Source organism: Chelonia mydas, chromosome 7 (genome assembly GCF_015237465.2).
Source record: "Chelonia mydas isolate rCheMyd1 chromosome 7, rCheMyd1.pri.v2, whole genome shotgun sequence".
NCBI classification, from domain to species: Eukaryota; Metazoa; Chordata; order Testudines; family Cheloniidae; genus Chelonia; species Chelonia mydas.
The window spans coordinates 99,440,886-99,462,063 of record NC_057853.1 but is presented as its reverse complement, the minus strand read 5'-3'; positions in this window follow the sequence as shown (position 1 = coordinate 99,462,063).

The window sequence follows — 21,178 nt, the reverse complement described above, 5'->3', positions numbered from 1 at the left end:
ATATCTAAATATTCAGCTGCCATACAAATGCTCTTTCGGTGACCCAAGATTTGTACCATAATGGCCCGCAGTGGCTAGACAGTTAATGCCAGAGGTGTAGTCCCTTGGGCTTACTTTTATTTATGTTTCAGACTGGCTTCTTTTCTTAAAAGTGTGCACTTGTAAAATCCATTTTCTTTCTCACCCTTACTGATTGTGCTATAATTTTTATTCTTGCTTCATCAGCAGCCCCTAGATTTACAGTTAAGTACAAAAAAACTATGTTAAGGTTGTGACACATACAAATGCAAGAAGATTCAAAGTTAAGGGTGAAACGCCATCCTTAATTCATTGCCATTAAAAATAGGAGAAGAAAAAGCAATGTAACATTTGTGAAACTACAACACTCCAATAGTATTAGCTAGAGCAGATCTAGGGCACTTAGCCACTGTAAAAGCTTCCTCTTCAAACAATTCTGCCAAAATTCCAGTGCACTCAGAGGCTGACCAGCAACAAACTCATTTCAGGGTTGGGTGTTTCTTCAGCAGATGCTGCCAATTATGGCAAACGGTGCCAAATTATTTGATAGATTTATGTCATGGACAGATATCCAGTCATAGTCATTCCCTGGTTTCCTTAAAGTAATTGCCATGACAAAAATACTTTTTTATTGTCAAAAGAAAACATTTTACAAGAGAGAAAAAGGGGAGGGGTGTGTGTGTGAGAAGATAAAGTAGCCTGAGACAATTCATCCAGTGTTACTGGTGATATAGATAGATTTGGTCCAGAACCCAAGGGCCACATTTTCAGATTATCTCTAAAATTGCACCCTCCAGCTTTATGCCTCTTTAGCCTCCAAACCTGGATGTGCACTCATGAATCAGGTAGTTTGTTCACAATTGCCCAGTATCAGTGGATGCATCTGCAAAATTGGTTTACCACACTGTTAGGGGCCTGTTTGAGGTTATAGTTTAAAGAGTTAAACTTTGAATAAGTGCATAATCCCACCTAATATCCTTCCACTTTATTCTTACCTTTCCTCCTAAGATACTTCAAGAGTTTGCAATCGCTGGTATAATATATGATACACAATATGTATGGTTCTGTGCCTAGGGAAGAACTCTTGGCCTTAACTGTGACTTTTTTTTTATTACAGCTATAATGTTTGGATAGTAATTCTACTTATGTTTCACCTTCCATCTGGAAATTTCAATGTGCGTTGCACTTGTTTAGCCTTATACTTTCCCTGTGAGGTTTGATTATCAGCACCTTTTTAAAGATAAGTAAACTGAGTCAGAAAGGGTGAAATTCAGCCAGAGTCCATGCAAGACTGTCTTGCATTACTTAAGCCCCATGGGAGGCAAGAGTGTACGTGGAAAGGCCAGACAAGGGAGTTTCCACAGAGGTGTTCCATACTGCAGAGTGTGCTGTCACATTGGCTCCCAATATGTTGGCATGGAAGAGGCCTTGGGGATGGACTGTGGGAAGGATCCATGCCAGTGATCCAAAATCCATGCATAGGCATGAAAGGGCAGGGAAATAATAAGAGGCAAAGGAGAGACAGAGAGGAGACTTGTTTTCAGATGAAATTTGAAAATATATAGAGTTGAAGTGGCAGAGCTATACAGGAAGGGTGTTCCAGATGGCAGGAACTGCTGAGAAGGAGATTCTTGCACAAATGGCATCCAGACTATGTGAAGGATCAGAAAGGAAGCAGGTGCTAAATGCACAGAGGCAAAGAAGGTAAAAAGGGGGTGGTAGGTGGGTGTGTATTTGGCAGAAGGAGGTCAAAGTCTATGCAGCTGGCTTCCTTTAAAAATGACGAAGTCAATGACTGGATCTTGAAATGAAAAGAAATCCAAGTAAAGTACTTTTTTGCAGAGCCAAAGTTTATAGCTGTGAAGTTAACTTAAGTCAACCTGAATGGTAATGCTATTATGGTACCGTTTGTGCTTGAAGTTCCACGAGAGTCCATCACAGATGGCTTACCATCAGAATGGGATGATCCAGAAATGCTAGGACAGAAAGCAGTTCTATCAGTGTATGGGAGATTCAGGGGCGTCTCTATCCATGTGTGAATATAAACTATGGGCAAGTCAAGACCCCTAGGCAAAGGTTCCCATGTGCAGAGTTAGGGTGGGGAGTTCCCAGTTTGTGAAGAAGCTGCATAGAGAGCCTCTGCTTCCCTGTGTGCTTTGTGGAAATTCTCTGTCATAGTTCTATTTGCACTGTCACATTAGGCGCTTGGGTGTGGTCTGTATTTCAAAGGCGTTCAGCACCTATATCTCCTATTCATTTCAATTGGTACATGGGTCCCACTACCTATGAAAACCAGGCCCTGTATTTGTGGCTTCATGGCTCTAAGGAGAAGGAATACAGCCTGTAGCACTGGCTGCAGGTCAGGTTTTCATGGTCTGTAAGGGTGAATCCTTTCCCCACAGGAAACCCTTACATAAAGCCCATTTATTTGGCCTTTGTGAAAGGGAAAGGGTTTAGCAGATGGGGAATGGGAGAGTCTCAGCAACTTGTCTGGTATAAGAACATAAGAACAGCCATACTGGGTCAGACCAAGGGTCCATCTAGCACAGTATCCTGTCTTCCTACAATGGCCAATGCTAGGTGCCCCAGAGGGAGTGAACAGAACAGGTGAGCCATCCCCTGTCACCCATTCCCAGCTTCTGGCAAACAGAGGCTAAGGACACCATCCCTGCCCATCCTGGCTAATAGCCATTGATGGACCTAACCGCCATGAATTTATCTAGTTCTTTTTTGAACTATGTTATAGTCTTGGCCTTCACAACAAAATCTCTGGCAAGGAGTTCCACAGGTTGACTGTGTGTTGTGTGCCAGATAAAATGTGCAAGTATATTTAATTCTAATTACATAAAACAAAGGCAGACACTGCTTATTGCAACCTTAGAACAGCAAAAAAAGTAGAGACTGTAGGGAGGTGTTTGACCTTCTTTGTTAATAAAAAAATGTTTGGGGTTTCCCTGAATATGAATATTAATAAACTAGTTCAAGGGACCCAATTTTTAATTTCCTATGTCTTCATTTAGAATTCTACTCCTCTTGGAGAGGTGTGTACTTAAATGTAGGGGAAAGGGGGATTTAATGAATTACAAAAAGGTTACTTTACGTTGAAAATGTGTATTCCTGGCTATTTCCATTTAAAGAACATGACATTCGGGTGGAAATTGCCCCTTATGAACAGGTCATTAATGTCAGCTCTAGTAAAACTGACATCACCTGCTACTATTTTAATTGTGTGTTTTACTAATGCTAACCATTTTCCTGACAATGGCACCCCCATGGCCTTAATGCATCTGTGTAAAATACATAAACCAAGGTCAATATGTAAGAAATGCTTCAAACGCTAAGTACCTTCATAAAGCCAAATAAAAAGTTTGTTGTTTTGCATTCATAAGAATAACAACAAAAAAAGGAAATCCTATACAATATTTTCCCCAGCTTTTAGTACATAAAAGAGCTTTTTAGGATTCACTTTGATTAGCTACTGTTTTGTATGAAAAATAGAGTTAAATTTCCAAGATATAGACTTTATTTTCTAACACAAGTGGTATATTAAAAACAACAACCCTAAAATGCTTCTTTAGTGTCATATGTAACAGTAACATTTTTCCCATGGTTTGGGAGGGTAAAAAAGAGAAAATGAAATCCAGATTTGTAATTCCTAACAGGAGAAATTTGATCCTTTTCAATGTTTAAGTAATATTTCCTGTAAAACATAGGAGGCCATCTGCAGAGCTGTTTCCAGACACATTTTGAAGTGGCAAGGGCAACTGAAAGAGACAAGAATGGAGGCTGGCATTTCACCTCTGGGAGATGAAACATTAAAGGTTTCTAAAAGCTGGTTCTACAATTTTACAAAGTATTCAACCACTGCATAGTTCATAATTTGTTTAATTTACCTACCTTTTTATAGATATGGGGAGGGGAAAAGCCTCTCTGTAAAAGATAGTATAAAAATCAAGACAGCTGTAAAAAGCTAATGTACAGCTATCAAGAATGCTTCATGATTTTAGTTGATCGAAATTGTATTTTATTCTTAACAGGCCCAATACAGAGGTTATAGGGGAATATTCACCAAAAGCAACTATACAAAATGAAACATATTTGGGTAGACAACAGAAACACTGAACTTTTTTTGCTATTTAAGTCTATTATAGAATTTTGTTTTATTGTTGATCTCTAGGGTCACCTTATGAATTCGTGTTAGTGAAATGTTATGGCCTCACTATAATATTCACTTTGCGAAAGGGCCTGCATTTACCAAATCTCATCCAAAGTCGAATATAAATGAGAAACTTGCATCTCTCTTCATGGAATATATTTTACACTGGAGTGGTTGTTTTTTGTTTTGTTTTGTTTTGTTTTGTTTTGAGCTACAGACAGATTCTAAAATTGAGTTCTTGTTCTCATGCCAGAGTTCAGTATAATGTCTGAACAGTGAGGTTTTCCTTTTGATATATGGATTATATTGTTCAAATAGTTAAACTGAGGGCAGATTCTGCCCCTAGATGGGTGCCTGTGAGCTCCATTAATTTCAGTGGGAAATATGTGAGTATCCAAAGGCTGCAAATGGGTCGAACTGTTCAATGTATAATGAGTGGACACCTTTAATGATATGCAGTCTTATATTCGTATCTTTCCACTTTTAAAATCAGTATTTGTTGTAATTTTGAAGTATGGTTGATTATTGTAGCTTTTTATTTTTAATAACGTCAGAAACAATCTGTTGGATCTTTCTATCTATTGTAAGGTTTTCTCTTGTGTTCATTCTTGTGGTATCTAAGCAGATTGCAGGTAAATGAGATTAGTACAGCAATGTCTCTAGTGAACTTCAAGGAGTCCTCTGCTCTACTCCCTTCACTGGTTACAGGAGGATCTTTTTGAGGGGGAGGGGAAAGTGGGCTGTATATATATATTTCCAGTTATAATGGGAAAGTTTTTTATATAAATTGTTTCTGTGTATTGCAATAATATAATATACAATAAAATATGCATGGGAACAATATTGTCCATGGGAACTATGCATGGAAATTATATATATATTTCTGACATCTACAAAGAAATGAGATACATGTTTTCTAATCCTTTAATCACTCCCGTGGCTCTTCTTTGAACCCTTTCCAATTTTTCAGCATTTTTCTTGACGTGTGGACACCAGAATTGGATAAAGTATTCCAGCAGTCATTGCACTATTGTCAAATACACAGGTAATAAGCAGTCACCTCTCCACTCCTAGTGGATATTCCCCTGTTTATACATTCAACGATTGCATCAGCTCTTTAAGCCACATTATCTCACTATGAGTTCATGTTCAGGTTATTATTCACTGGGACCCCAACTCCTTTTCGGGTCACTGCGTGCTAGGATAGACTCCTCCATCCTGTAAATTTGGCCTGCTTTCTTTGTTCCTAGATGTTTGACCTTACCTTTGGTCATATGGAAATGGATATTGTTTGCTTGTGCCTTGTTTATCAAGGCATCAAGATTGCTCTGTATCTGACCTGTCATCTTCATTATTTACGATTCTGCCTATCTTTGTGGAAGGGAAAGCTACAGATACTGACTTCCCTCCATGAGCATGCATGATGGGGAGTTTTTAGCCCTTATGTTCTAATCCCAACTCTGCTATTGACTTATTCTCTGACCTTAGGCAGGTCACTTAAGCCTCAGTTCCTCTTTGTAAAATGAAGGTTATGATGTTACACAGTGTTTGTACAAAATGCAATGGAACCTAGGTATGAAAAGTAGAAGTGCAAAGTATTGTATTGCATGCTATTTATAAATGATGATCCAGATCCTCTAGGACTCAATTTGCCAAGGGATGATAGTCCTCCAGTTCTGCACCGCATATCTAAGGGCTCTTATATGTCACACCTTTCTGCTGCCAGTACAGTAGGGAAAAGGGAGATTGGGCATTTGGCCTTTATGCTAAACTGATCCTAGGTTGTGTTTTCAGCTCCTTGTGGCTGTGGCAGACTGGTGTATGTTAGAGCAGCATCCAGCCTGCTCCAGCATAGTACAGGTGAAATAGTCATGCATAAGGCCATACCTATATCAGGGAAGTACAAAGGAGGAGAGCTGTAAACCACTTTGGCTGCACTGGAGTATCTGACCCAATGCTACATCTCAATCAAACTTAATCAAATTGAATATCTACAGTTTGAACCTGTTGTTATCATGAGAACAACAGCTTTTTATGTTTTCAAGTAACAAATCAAATATTGTTGCTCAAATGTATTATTTTCATTCTCTCCCTTACTAAGAGAACATATGTTGTCGGTACATTTGCAAATATGTGACTATATGTGGCATATCTATATTTACCCTTATGCATTAGCTCACTTATTTTTTCTTGTTCTAGCAGAAGTTATGACATTGAGTTTCCAAGTTAACACAGATTGAGTGGTAGGATACATACAAAACCAGTTTCAAGATTAGTTTTTTCACAGTATTTTGCACTTCCCATCAGCTTGTTTTGGCACAAGGTACTGTAAAATTATGACTGTAAGCTCTGATCCTGTATGAAATCAGAAAGAACCTTCAAATCTGTCACTTCCATTTCCTTCGAAAGAAAAACACTTCCTACAAGGAAAACACATATTACAGCAGAATTAGAAGTGAGGGCTGGTATTTTTGTGAGGTACAAATTGAAGGCATTCTCCATATCGTTAGAATACCAATTTTATCCTATTGGTGTGTAGTACCCACTACAGTACTGAGTCCCCAGAGATGCATGTGTTCTCATGAGATTACTTCAGCATCATATTACTGCTAACACATATCCATTATATATACACTTTCAGACAAGTGGAGGTGTTTTCAGAAAAACAATCTGGAATCTTGGCTGAAAACTCAAGTTTCCTGTCAAAGCAAACAGAGTAGCCTCAAAGAGGACTTATTTTTATTTTGCTCAGACAAGTATGTTCTTTTCTGGATTATTATAGGGGGAAATACAGCAGCCATCAGTCTTCAGTTTATTTGACAAGCTTCTTTGACAACCTGAACAGAACTGGGCCTAATTCTGCAAACCTTTTTCATCCAAGTAGTCCCTGTGACTTCAGTATGTTTATTTGTGTGATTGAGGACAATGCACATGAGTAAGTAAGTGCTCATAGACTCATAGACTTTCAGATCATAAGGGACCATCATGAGCATCTAATCTGACCTCATGCACATTGCAGGCCAGAGAACCTCACCCACCCACTCCTGTAATAGACCCCTAACTTCTGGCTGAGTTACTGAAGTCCTCAAGTCATGATTTAAACACTTCATGTTAGAGAATCACCATTTACTCTAGTTTAAACCTGCAAGTGGCCTGTGCTCCATGCTGCAGAGGAAGGCAACCCCCCCAAGGGTATCTGCCAATCTGACCCAAGGGAAAATTACTTCCTGACCCCATATACAGCAATCAGTTGGCCCCTGAGCATGTTGGCAAGATCAGCCAGACACCTGGGAAAGAATTCTCTATAGTAACTCAGAGCCGTTCTCAGCTAGTGTCCCATCGCCAGCTGTTGGGGATATTTGCTGCTAGCAGTCTCAGATTGGCTACATGCCATTGTAGGCAGTTTCATCATACCATTCCCTCCATAAACTTATCAAGCTCAGCCTTGAAGACAGTCAGGTTTTTTGCCCCCCACTGCTGTCCTTGGAAGACTGTTCCAGAACTTCACTTCTCTGAGGGCAAGTCTACACGCTATGGCAATCGATGCACCGGAGGTCGATTTAATGAGTCTAGTGAAGACCCGCTAAATCAACCACAGATTGGTCTCCTGTCGACTCCGATACTCCACTGGAATGAGAAGCATAAGGTAAGTCAATGGGAGAGTGTCTCCTGTCAGCCCAGCGTGGGGTAGATACTGCAGTAAGTGGACCTAAGCTACGTCGACTCCAGCTATGTTATTTATGTAGCTGGAGTTGCATAACTTAGGTCAGCTTATCCCCGTAGTGCATACAAGGCCTGTTGGTTAGAAATCATCATCTAATTTTAAGTTTAAACTTGTTGATGGTTAGTATGGAGTGATATTTTTGTTACTGTCTTTCTAGTCTGGGCCATCCATTACTTATTTTGGAAAATTTCAAAGTCTTTGCTATTGTCAGATACTGTTTGTATCAGTCGGTATCCCAAGCTTGTCTCGTCACCTATGAAACAAGGTCAATGAACAGTTTTAAGTGAGGTACTGAGTAAACAAATGTAAATTTTAAATCAAGTGATTTACTGTTCACTTTCATTAAGTTCCTCTTTAGAAAACAAGTGTTTTATGTAACACAAGGGATCTTGAGAATGGGTCAGATGTAGTTCTTAAACAAGACATAGTATAGTAGTTTTCTCACACATCAAGTTTAACAGTACAAGCCAAACAGAGAAGACTACTTTACTTGGAAAAAATGCACTTTAAATAGATAGGTATCCCTTCACCTTCCAACTGTTCTCTGCTGTAAAATACTTGGGGGTAAAGTATTCAAGTATAGATATTTCTTTAAACTGGAAGGATCATGTATTTTCCTTAGAACATGTTGTATTGTATTGTAAAAGGAGCCTGAATAGTGCGTGTAAACTGGGTCTAATTTATAATTCAATCCTTTTTCAAAGTGTAATTTCAAATCTGTTTTAGTTTATCTTCTTAAATCTGGTTTGTTCTAAGGGAGTTACATCCATTTGTGGTATAAATCTGCAATGTGCAATATCTGTGTTGCAGAGCCTCATCAAAGGGAAATATTCTTTCACTAACCGCCTCTACACAGTTATTTTCTCTTTAAGAAGAAGCATACTGACCTCAACCATGGGCCATTTTTTTGTGAAAAACTCCTATTGACTTCAGTGGGTGTCCTGCATATCAAATCATGACAGGTTACCTGTGTTTTTGTTCTGAACACTAGCTTGGTTGCCAAGGATTGTACCACAATCTGTAATTATCACTTCTTATTTTAAGCAAGTGTTTTTGCCCCATTTAAATCCAGGATCAGGTATTTCAGGAGATACTATGAAATGCCACTTTAATCTCCTGAAGAGTTCTGATCTTGTATTTATTGATTGCATGTAAGGCTTCATGTGAAAGTGTTTAAATTTGTAGAAATTTATCAAACAGATTAAGAATAGCACACTCAAGTGTAATATATTCAAATATTTGTATATTCAATTTCCTCAGTATGCTAGCCTTGTTGTGTAATATGCTGGTTATTATAACAACTTACAGTAAAGGAGCTCAGTTTGGATCCTGGCTCTATAAATCAGACTGAGATTGTACTATAGTTACTACTTAGAAAGGACTTGTCATTTGGAGAATGCAAAACATTGAACAGTTTAGATTGTTTTTCCATTAAGCTTGTCCCTTGGTAGTACTTTACTCCCTTACATCTTCCTAATACAACATTATTTAAATGTTTTTGAGAGCAAAATTATGTTTTTAATCCTTCTTTTCCCACATGATATTGGCTTCCATGCAGATGCATTGGCCAGCAGTCAGTTTTCTTTGACACTTATGTGTGCCTACATAATTCATATTAGTCTCTATTTTAAACTGTTTTGAAATTTTACAAGCAATTTTTGTAAAGAAACAGTTTTGTCTGCAGAATTTCTATATTTGTTCTATAAATTGTTCCAGCTTCATAACTGGGTAGATCTCCCAAATGAAACTGAACAAAAAATCTTGGATTTTTTTGGTAAAGTTTGCATAAATATTTTACATAGATCGCTCTTTAATTAGGTTATAACATTATAAAGTGGCAAAGAGTTTTCTCTTTCCACAAATTAGACCTGAGAACCACAAACAAATTAATTTGCGTCTCAGGATTTTGACTGGGTCTTTTGGCCTACTCCAGCATAACAGAAGCACTCCGGACCCTCTGGATTTCAAACGCCTGAGGGTAAAAAGCAATTATAAAAACATGACTCTCCCAGATCAGCTTTCGAATCTGCCTTGTCTCTGTTTTATTGATGGAAGATTGAAGGAAGATTCAAATCAGCCATCCTTCAATTCTTTACCAGCAGCAAAATGCAGAAACCATTAGCTTTTCCTGTGTAAATGACTTTGTCCTGTCTTATTATTCAAAACAGGCTGGGCATATGACTTAAAAAGGACATGTTGAATATTTATTTCTAATTTTCGGCACCCGTAAATAGTATTTTGCTTTGCTCCTAATTTTCATTTTTATTTTGTGGAATAATATTTCATAGCAATTAGAGCAGTGACTAATTAATATGGAGATCTTATTTAAAAAATAGCTAAAGAGTGCAGACTGACTTTGTTTAATATGATCTCAGTTACAAGACCCTTGTGGGTAGGAAATCATACCAAACAACAGTTTGAATATATAAGACTATACAGGTATCTAGGTGGTGGGTCTTTGCATGATTACTAATAACTTGGTGCCTCGCCTTGAATAAAACTGGTACTATGCTTAAAAGAAGTGACACATAATGTGCCATCTTCGTTTACCTTAATGAGACCAGAATATAGCTATCTTCTGTCAAATTGTGATAGTCAAATTTCGATTGTGATCAAATTGTCAAGCCAGTCAATATTGATTTTAGTGATGTAAATAATTCAGCATGTCATCCTTATTCGTATGCTTATTAGTTTTTCCTACCTATATTTTTCTGTTTTACTTCCAGCTTCCTATTAGTTTGTGCATTTTCAAGTAACCACTGGCCAAAAACACAGCTGTGTGACATGTCTCAGCAGGTTTGTAACTAGATATGCTAAGGGTATGTCTACACTATGAAATTAGGTCAAATTTATAGAAGTCGGTTTTTTAGAAATCGGTTTTATATATTCGAGTGTGTGTGTCCCCATAGAAAATGCTCTAAGTGCATTAAGTTCATTAACTCAGCAGAGCGCTTCCACAGTACCGAGGCTAGAGTCGACTTCCGGAGCGTTGCACTGTGGGTGGCTATCCCACAGTTCCCGCAGTCTCTGCTGCCCATTGGAATTCTGGGTTGAGATCCCAATGCCTGATGGGGCTAAAACATTGTCGAGGGTGATTCTGGGTACATATCGTCAGGCCCCCGTTCCCTCCCTCCCTGCGTGAAAGCAAGGGCAGATAATCGTTTCGTGCCTTTTTTCCTGAGTTACTTGTGCAGATGCCATACCACAGCAAGCATGGAGCCCGCTCAGGTAACCATCACCGTATGTCTCCTGGGTGCTGGCAGACATGGTACTGCATTGCTACACAGTAGCAGCAACCCATTGCCTTGTGGCAGCAGACGGTGCAATACGACTGGTAGCCGTCATCGTCATGTCCGAGGTGCTCCTGACCACGTCGGCCAGGAGCGCCTGGACAGACATGGGCGCAAGGACTAAATTTGGAGTGACTTGACCAGGTCATTCTCTTTAGTCCTGCAGTCAGTCCTATTGAACCGTCTTATGGTGAGCAGGCAGGCGATATGGATTGCTAGCAGTCCTATTGCATCATCTTCTGCCGGGCAGCCATGAGATGTGGATGGCTAGCAGTCCTACTGCACTGTCTGCTGCCAGCCAAAGATGTAAAAGATAGATGGAGTGGATCAAAACAAGAAATAGACCAGATTTGTTTTGTACTCATTTGCTTCCCACCCTCCCCCGTCTACGGGACTCATTCCTCTAGGTCACACTGCAGTCACTCACAGAGAAGGTGCAGCGAGGTAAATCTAGCCATGTATCAATCAGAGACCAGACTAACCTCCTTGTTCCAATAAGAACAATAACTTAGGTGCACCGTTTCTTATTGGAACCCTCCGTGAAGTCCTGCCTGAAATACTCCTTTATGTAAAGCCACCCCCTTTGTTGATTTTAGCTCCCTGAAGTCAACCCTGTAAGCCGTGTCGTCAGTCTCCCCTCCCTCCGTCAGAGCAACAGCAGACAATCGTTCCGCGCCTTTTTTCTGTGCGGACGCCATACCCAGGCAAGCATGGAGGCCGCTCAGCTCACTTTGGCAATTAGGAGCACATTAAACACCACACGCATTATCCAGCAGTATATGCAGCACCAGAACCTGGCAGAGCGATACCGGGCGAGGAGGCGACGTCAGCACGGTCACGTGAGTGATCAGGACATGGACACAGATTTCTCTGAAAGCATGGGCCCTGCCAATGCATGCATCATGGTGCTAATGGGGCAGGTTCATGCTGTGGAACGCCGATTCTGGGCTCAGGAAACAAGCACAGACTGGTGGGACCGCATAGTGTTGCAGGTCTGGGACAATTCCCAGTGGCTGCGAAACTTTCGCATGTGTAAGGGCACTTTCATGGAACTTTGTGACTTGCTTTCCCCTGCCCTGAAGCGCATGAATACCAAGATGAGAGCAGCCCTCACAGTTGAGAAGCGAGTGGCGATAGCCCTGTGGAAGCTTGCAATGCCAGACAGCTACCGGTCAGTTGGGAATCAATTTGGAGTGGGCAAATCTACTGTGGGGGCTGCTGTGATGCAAGGAGCCCACGCAATCAAAGATCTGCTGATATCAAGGGTAGTGACCCTGGGAAATGTGCAGGTCATAGTGGATGGCTTTGCTGCAATGGGATTCCCTAACTGTGGTGGGGCCATAGACAGAACCCATATCCCTATCTTGGCACCGGAGCACCAAGCCGGCAAGTACATAAACCGCAAGGGGTACTTTTCAATAGTGCTGCAAGCTCTGGTGGATCACAAGGGACGTTTCACCAACATCAACGTGGGATGGCTGGGAAAGGTACATGACGCTCTCATCTTCAGGAACTCTGGTCTGTTTCAAAAGCTGCATGAAGGAACTTTAATCCCAGACCAGAAAATAACTGTTGGGGATGTTGAAATGCCTATATGTATCCTTGGGGACCCAGCCTACCCCTTAATGGCATGGCTCATGAAGCCATACACAGGCAGCCTGGACAGTAGTCAGGAGCTGTTCAACTACAGGCTGAGCAAGTGCAGAATGGTGGTAGAATGTGCATTTGGATGTTTAAAGGCGCGCTGGCGCAGTTTACCGACTCGCTTAGACCTCAGCAAAACCAATATTCCCACTGTTATTACTGCTTGCTATGTGCTCCACAATATCTGTGAGAGTAAGGGGGAGACGTTTATGGCAGGGTGGGAGGTTGAGGCAAATTGCCTGGCTGCTGGTTACGCGCAGCCAGACACCAGGGCGGTTAGAAGAGCACAGGAGGGCGCGGCACGCATCAGAGAAGCTTTGAAAACCAGTTTCATGACTGGCCAGGCTACGGTGTGAAAGTTCTCTTTGTTTCTCCTTGATGAAACCCCCCCGCCCCTTGGTTCACTCTACTTCCCTGTAAGCTAACCACCCTCCCCTCCTCCCTTCGATCACCACTTGCAGAGGCAATAAAGTCATTGTTGCTTCACATTCATGCATTCTTTATTCATTCATCACACAAATAGGGGGATGACTACCAAGGTAGCCCAGGAGGGGTGGTGGAGGAGGGAAGGAAAATGCCACACAGCACTTTAAATGTTTACAACTTTAAAATTTATTGAATGCCAGCCTTCTGTTTTTTGGGCAATCCTCTGAGGCGGAGTGGCTGGTTGGCCGGTGGCCCCCCCACTGCGTTCTTGGGCGTCTGGGTGTGGAGGCTAGGGAACTTGGGGAGGAGGGTGGTTGGTTACACAGGGGCTGTAGTGGCAGTCTGTGCTCCAGCTGCCTTTGCTGCAGCTCAACCATACACTGGAGCATACTGGTTTGGTCCTCCAGCAGCCTCAACATTGAATCCTGCCTCCTCTCATCACGCTGCCGCCACCTTTGAGCTTCAGCCCTGTCTTCAGCCCGCCACTTACTCTCTTCAGCCCGCCACTTACTCTCTTCAGCCCGCCACCTCTCCTCTCGGTCATTTTGTGCTTTCCTGCACTCTGACATTATTTGCCTCCATGCATTCGTCTGTGCTCTGTCAGTGTGGGAGGACAGCCTGAGCTCAGAGAACATTTCATCACAAGTACATTTTTTTTTCTTTCTAATCTTCACTAGCCTCTGGGAAGGAGAAGATCCTGTGATCATTGAAACACATGCAGCTGGTGGAGAAAAAAAAAGGGACAGCGGTATTTAAAAAGACACATTTTATAAAACAGTGGCTACACTCTTTCAGGGTAAACCTTGCTGTTAACATTACATACATAGCACATGTGCTTTCGTTATAAGGTCGCATTTTGCCTCCCCCCACAGCGTGGCTACCCCCTCAACCCTCCCCCCACCCCGTGGCTAACAGCGGGGAACATTTCTGTTCAGCCACAGGCAAACAGCCCAGCAGGAACGGGCTCCTCTGAGTGTTCTCTGAAGAAAAGCACCCTATTTCAACCAGGTGACCATGAATGATATCTCACTCTCCTGAGGATAACACAGAGAGATAAAGAACGGATGTTGTTTGAATGCCAGCAAACATACACTGCAATGCTTTGTTGTACAATGATTTCCGAGTATGTGTTACTGGCCTGGAGTGGTAAAGTGTCCTACCATGAAGGAAGCAATAAGGCTGCCCTCCCCAGAAACCTTTTGCAAAGGCTTTGGGAGTACATCCAGGAGAGCCGCGAATGCCAGGGCAAAGTAATCCTTTCACATGCTTGCTTTTAAACCATGTATAGTATTTTAAAAGGTACACTCACCGGAGGTCCCTTCTCCGCCTGCCAGGTCCAGGAGGCAGCCTCGGGTGGGTTCGGGGGGTACTGGCTCCAGGTCCAGGGTGAGAAACAGTTCCTGGCTGTCGGGAAAAGCGGTTTCTCCGCTTGCTTGCTGTGAGCTATCTACAACCTCATCATCATCATCATCTTCTTCGTCCCCAAAACCTGCTTCTGTGTTGCCTCCATCTCCGTTGAAGGAGTCAAACAACACGGCTGGGGTAGTGGTGGCTGAACCCCCTAAAATGGCATGCAGCTCATCATAGAAGCGGCATGTTTGGGGCTCTGACCCGGAGCGGCCATTCGCCTCTCTGGTTTTCTGGTAGGCTTGCCTCAGCTCCTTAAGTTTCACACGGCACTGTTTCGGGTCTCTGTTATGGCCTCTGTCCTTCATGCCCTGGGAGATTTTGACAAAGGTTTTGGCATTTCGAAAACTGGAATGGCATTCTGATAGCACGGATTCCTCTCCCCATACAGCGATCAGATCCCGTACCTCTCGTTCAGTCCATACTGGAGATCTTTTGCGATTCTGGGACTCCATCATGGTCACCTCTGCTTATGAGCTCTGCATGGTCACCTGCAGCTTGCCACGCTGGCCAAACAGGAAATGAGATTCAAAAGTTCGTGGTTCTTTTCCTGTCTACCTGGCCAGTGCATCTGAGTTGAGAGTGCTGTCCAGAGCGATCACAATGGAGCACTCTGGGATAGCTCCCGGAGGCCAATACTGTTGAATTGTGTCCACAGTACCCCAAATTCGATCCGGCAAGGCCGATTTAAGCGCTAATCCACTTGTCAGGGGTGGCGTAAGGAAATCGATTTTAAGAGTCCTTTAAGTCGAAATAAAGGGCTTCATCGTGTGGACAGGTGCAGGTTTACATCGATTTAACGCTGCTAAATTCGACCTAAAGTCCTAGTGTAGACCAGGGCTAAGGGTAGCAAACCTTTTGAATGAATCTAAGTCAAATTTGCAGGTGAAACCTGGAGTAATTCATGGTTTCATGTTAAAAGTACAGATAAGACCGAACTGCAAAGTTTGGATCTAGAACCTAATTTTTAATCTGTAGCATAGTAACAGACTCTAATGTATTGTTCTTTTGTTCTATCACCATTGGCTTAGATGCTAAAGTCCTTCTGTAAGATCCAGGATGTTACTGGCAGTCATGTTGGCAGGACCAATCAGCTCCAATGAAGATTTAAAGAAAGGGTGTTGGCAGTCAGGGTTTTGGTTGAGTTCATTATTATTATTGTTGCTAATTATTATTATTTGTATTACAGTAACACCTAAAGGCCCCAACTGGCGTTCATTCAACCCAGAAGACTGTAAGATTAACTCAAAGTATGTGAACTCCTGTGTAACAAGTCCAAAGAAAACATTCCCTTGGACTTGGGCAAAGAAAAACCACTGATTTTCACACAATTCTATTTAAGACGTACTGTGCTAGATTTGGCAATATGCTCTGTGTCTGGTTGGGGGGGGGGGGGCTGATTCTTCCCTCACTTAAATCAGGAGTGATTGAAATCAAAGTAAAACCAGTGAAAATAAGAGCTCAATCAAGTTATGGCAGGGCCATATTAGAGATGCTTGCTGTTTTATCTGAATTTTCTATAGTTATAGGTGGATCTCAGCAGTTTGTGTACAAGTAAGAAGACCTCACAGCCTATTTGATATCATCTTTTTTTATAACACTAGGTGGGGGGGGGGTAATGGCATATGAAAAATGCAATGCATTTAGGAGAGCAACTTGTCTAATTGATACAACACAGTAATTTTGTCATCTCCAGATTAAAAAGTTGATGCTTTATTTTTGGAATCCCTGAATGTGTACAGAATTTAAAGAGCCTAAAGCTATAATGTTTTACTGCTCCTTTGATAAAATTTATATTTAATCATATCTTAAAAACTGTTCTCATTCTGCCACTTGATGTTACCAACCAAGCGGAACCATCAATGCAACTCTATCTATCAACTGTTTTTATTTCATTCTCCTACAACTCCTTTTAATGGTACAGCATTAATGAATTACAGTGGAGTTTATACGAAGTACAAATGACAACCATGCTCATACCATGTTTTCTATGTCTCGTCCAAATACTGCATTGTGACCGAATCGCTGGATTTGAGTTATTTATAATGAGAAACCTCACAAACAGAAAATAAGTATCATCACTATGTGAGTATGTCTCTTTTCCTTTGAACAGTCCAAAAGCTGATTTTCTGAAAGGACTTTAATGAAAATCCTCTTTCCATTATGTTCAGATCTTCATTGTATTTTTTATTAACATTTATTTTGAAATCTTTGATAAGAAGTAGAAACATTGTGGAACAATACACATGATAAGAAATGACAGTTGATGAGGATAAGCAGTTCTTTGGTAGCTTAACTGAACTTTCAATTATGCCCATTTGCTGCCAGCAGTTATGAGATTACACAGAAATTTGATAAAAAGACAGGTATCTGCACAAATGTCTCTCTTCAAAACACTAGTTAGACTATTTAAAGTCTCTGCTAAATTCTCCCTGCAGCAGCAGCTGTTAATCCTATTGTGTAATAGTGTGATATGTATGAAACTGAGAGCAGAATTTGGACTTCAGTGATATTATCATTATTTAATTCTCCATTTTTGCTACTCCTATAAAGTTTCTACTCCTATATTTCTTTCGAGCTTTTTAGGAACTGAAACATGTTCAGCAAAGTTGGTGGTCTCCACAAGAAATTCAAACTCTCTGCTGAACAAGGGAAAACACACATGTGCTTGTATAAATACATAATCTTGGCTTAAAATCAGTTTCAGCGACAATTTCACTCAGTGAAACCTTCATTTTGGTCCAAGTCTTAGAAATTCTGTTTGTCTCAAGCAGTTAACTTAGCAGACTTTTGGCCTTCAGTACTTGACTGACTTCTCTGACTGTTAATGATCATTCCCTGCAATGTGAAGAATCTAGAATCTCTAATTTTATTCCTATCTTAATGGGAGTTAGTTTTTGCCTCCTTCACATCCAAAGCATCCGGTAAAAGCTGCAGCAAGGAAAAGGACTAAATGGATCATTGGTCTATTGGTATGGCAATTCATGAGTCAATATCAGTTCATTAAGGGGTGGTGATTTGTCCTTGATAAACGCCTAAGTAACAAACTAGTCTTTTCATTCCAGCCTCAGTTCGGAAGGATTGAGAAGACTCTCCCCATGCTCTCTGTGGCTTTTCCTCTGTGTATGTAACAGACTGGGGAATCACATGCCAAACTTGGCTCTGAGTTTTCTGAAGATAGATCTTTAAAGTCAGCAACCGACTGTACTGACTTTTACTGATATCTTTTAAGTGATTGGAGTAATTCTCTAAATTATTGACAGGGTGTGAATAGAGATGAATGAAAAATATCTTTATCCTCAATAACAGTTTAGATGCACCAGATTGATCTCCTGTTTTTTGATATCTGGTTTGCTTGAAGAAATAGTTAGGAACAATCCCTCTCACAGTTAAACCCGCTAGAAAGGGCGTGCGTGGAGAGGGATTGATACCTCTTACTGCCGAGAAATCACCTTTACTTAGAGGACCCTCACTTGCAACCCCCAACTCTGACAGTCAATGGAGGTGGGAGTGGCCACCTAGTGTCACCTATTTTAGGAGGTGTGTGAGAGGGGGATTAAAGGAGAGCAGGGTTCCCCTCCTGTCTTGTGCATACACAGCTATCACCTGCACCATTAGGTATGATGTTCTCTTTGCCATTTTAAAAAAGAACTAATCCCACATCTGATGCATTTTTAAAACAATCAGGAAATATCTCCCCTTTCTTTAAGGCAGGGATGTCTAGCCGGGGCCCTTGGGGCTCTTAATTGCAGCCCTCAAGGGTGACTGTTTCAAGAGGGAAGTTTATATTTGATTATGAATAGAAAATGTGTTCCCTGAAAGCTTTTTTTCAAGAGAGGAGGGCAAGCACAGAGCAGCCTCTGAGATGGTGCTTCTTTAAGAAGAGGGGAATGGGTAGTTAGAAAGCAAAGTTGTAGTCTTCACAGAAGGGGGAGCAGTAGAGTAGGGAGAAAGCAACACAGCAATTTGTGCAGCCAGGTGAGAGTGCACTAGGAAAAGGGGCAGCAGCAGCAGAGAGGATGTGGCAGCAGCTGGTTTTTAAGGGTGGTGTCCCACTGAAATTTATTCCAGGAAGGTTGTGGGGCCTCAGTAGTTGACTTATATTTGTAACCCTTCTGCCAGTTTCAGTCATCAGCAACAAGGGCCAGGTTCAATATCTAGGAGTTCCTTTTCAATAATACAACCGAGAACTGACTCGAGCCCCCACCCAGTAACCTAGGACAATTACACACCAACCCCTGGGTACCTCAAAGAGGCAATACTTCCCCTTTTGCAAGCACAGACTCTGAGTGTAGAAAAGAAACTTTGGTTTTTGCTATTTGAGAACAAAACTGGCATTAAAATAGTAAATCGATCGGCCAGAATTGCCAAATCTGGGAACCTAATGTTTGGCACCTAAACAGAACTGGCCTGCTTTCCAGGGGTAGTGAATTTATGAGTCAGTGAGAGCTCCATATTCTCTGACCCTAAAAAAATCAGACTACTTCTATTGAGGTGCTTCTGTAAAGATCGAGGAGCCTAAATTCAGCACCAAGTTTGGATGGTTTTAGAAAATAAGAACATACAAAACATAGGGTTTTAAAGTGGGGTAAAACAAAGCACACGAGGGAACTACTAATGTGCAGTAACAAGGTTCATGCGGACACTTAATTTGCGGCTGGCTAGTGCTGGGCAGATTCACACCCCACCTTGCCATGCACTAAGTATTCATGATAAGCCCTTACAGTGAGTTGGGGAAAACCATAATATGCCCCATCTCTCCATTCTTCCTTTGTTTTATTCATTGTCCCTTTCACTGCCATGACATCTACTCCATAGCACACGTGTCAATCATATAGATTGACTCAGGAGTTCGTGGCTGTTGTGAAAAGCATAGAAGTACCCATAGCCTCCCAGGTGCTTCCTGGCTTTACTGAGGCCGTGCTCTGGATTTGCTCCAGAGAAAAAATAATGAAAAACTTTGTAAGCAGATCTATATTTACAGAAAATATAGTCTGAAGGAAAACATGGACACTGAGGGCCTGATTCTCATTTCTACAAAGGCCCCTTTCATCACTCTGGCAATGTAAATGGGCATTTAAGGGACTATAAATTTAGATATTATCAATTTTTTTCATATACAGGTTACCTGATATTTGATAAATGAAAATTTTCAGTCACAACATTTAAAATGATTCTGATAAAAACTTTCGTAAAACAAATCAGGAAAATGTTCACAAAAAATGTAAAATGGGTTGATTTTGAACCATGCAAAGTGGAAAGAACTTTGAAATTCTGAAATGTTTTGCAAAATCATTTTCCTGTTTTGTTGGCCAGCTCTAACAATTGTGGTTTTTTCTGCTGTTTCACTTTTGTCGATTGTATTTTGCATGCTTAAAAGCATTGTATTTGTAGATTTGTACGCAACTGTAATGACAATATGGTATAGTACAAAGTGGAGTGTAGCATGAGTTTGGGGTGGCCACGTTACTCATGAGTAATGAAAATATGATAGCCAGACGACCTGAGTGTTTAAAGTGTAACTTTTGCACAAAGCCACTTCCAATAATCCATCTATGACAAGGAACATAAAAAAACTCCTAGAAAATAAAGGCATTTTTATTACTTCCATTAGCTAAATTGTCAGTGTTAGCTCTGGAACTCTCTTGGGAGTGAGGTTGTGCCTTTGCCTCTTATTTTAGTTTTGCATAAAGACAAAGTAAAGAGTTCCAAAGGAGGAGAATCTTCCTCATCTTCTTTCTTTTTCCCAATATGACCTGAGCAGTCTCTGTTTTGCCATTATACTCATTTCATTTTTTCCCAGCATCTTCAGAGTCCTCTTCCTCTTTATGGCATAGAAATTGTCATGCTTGTATAAAAGTATTGTTGGGTTAATCCACTAAAGGTTTTTATATGCACTTCTTCTACCTGAAGTAGCATAGTGCAAAAATCTTTCCAAACTTTCAGATTGTTATATAAAAATAATTATAGATTTCACTTTATCAATTTCTTGATCTGTAAAGCCTATCCACCTTTTTCACTTCTAAGCTTTTCATTTGATACCACAAGTGCCTCAGGAGATTTGCAGCCTAGATTTCTACCTTTGGAAAGGTTCATACACACACATTCTGCTGGACAGTCTTCAAGGTCATTAATATGATGTTTAGAAATGATCAGTCAAAAGTGGATTGTTTTCCTTTGTGTCACTTTATGTTCTGATTTCAGAAAGTTTCTCTTATATAATAGCTTTTAATCAATCAATCAATCATTTTACACTTGTATAGTACCTTTCATGCCAGGCATCTAAGGGAACTTCAATGATACATTGTGATAAGGTATGCAACTCAGACAGGGCCAGATTTTAAACTTTTTACTTGAATACTTGAGCAGTTACTTACTCGAGTAAAATCAGCGAGACTACTAAGGTGAGTAATTCTCCACCAAGCCAAGTAAGGTGTTTATGGTTTGGTCCATAATGAACTATAGGTCAGAGTTCAAAAAAAAAAAAAAAGAAGAAGAAGAGAGAGAGACTTA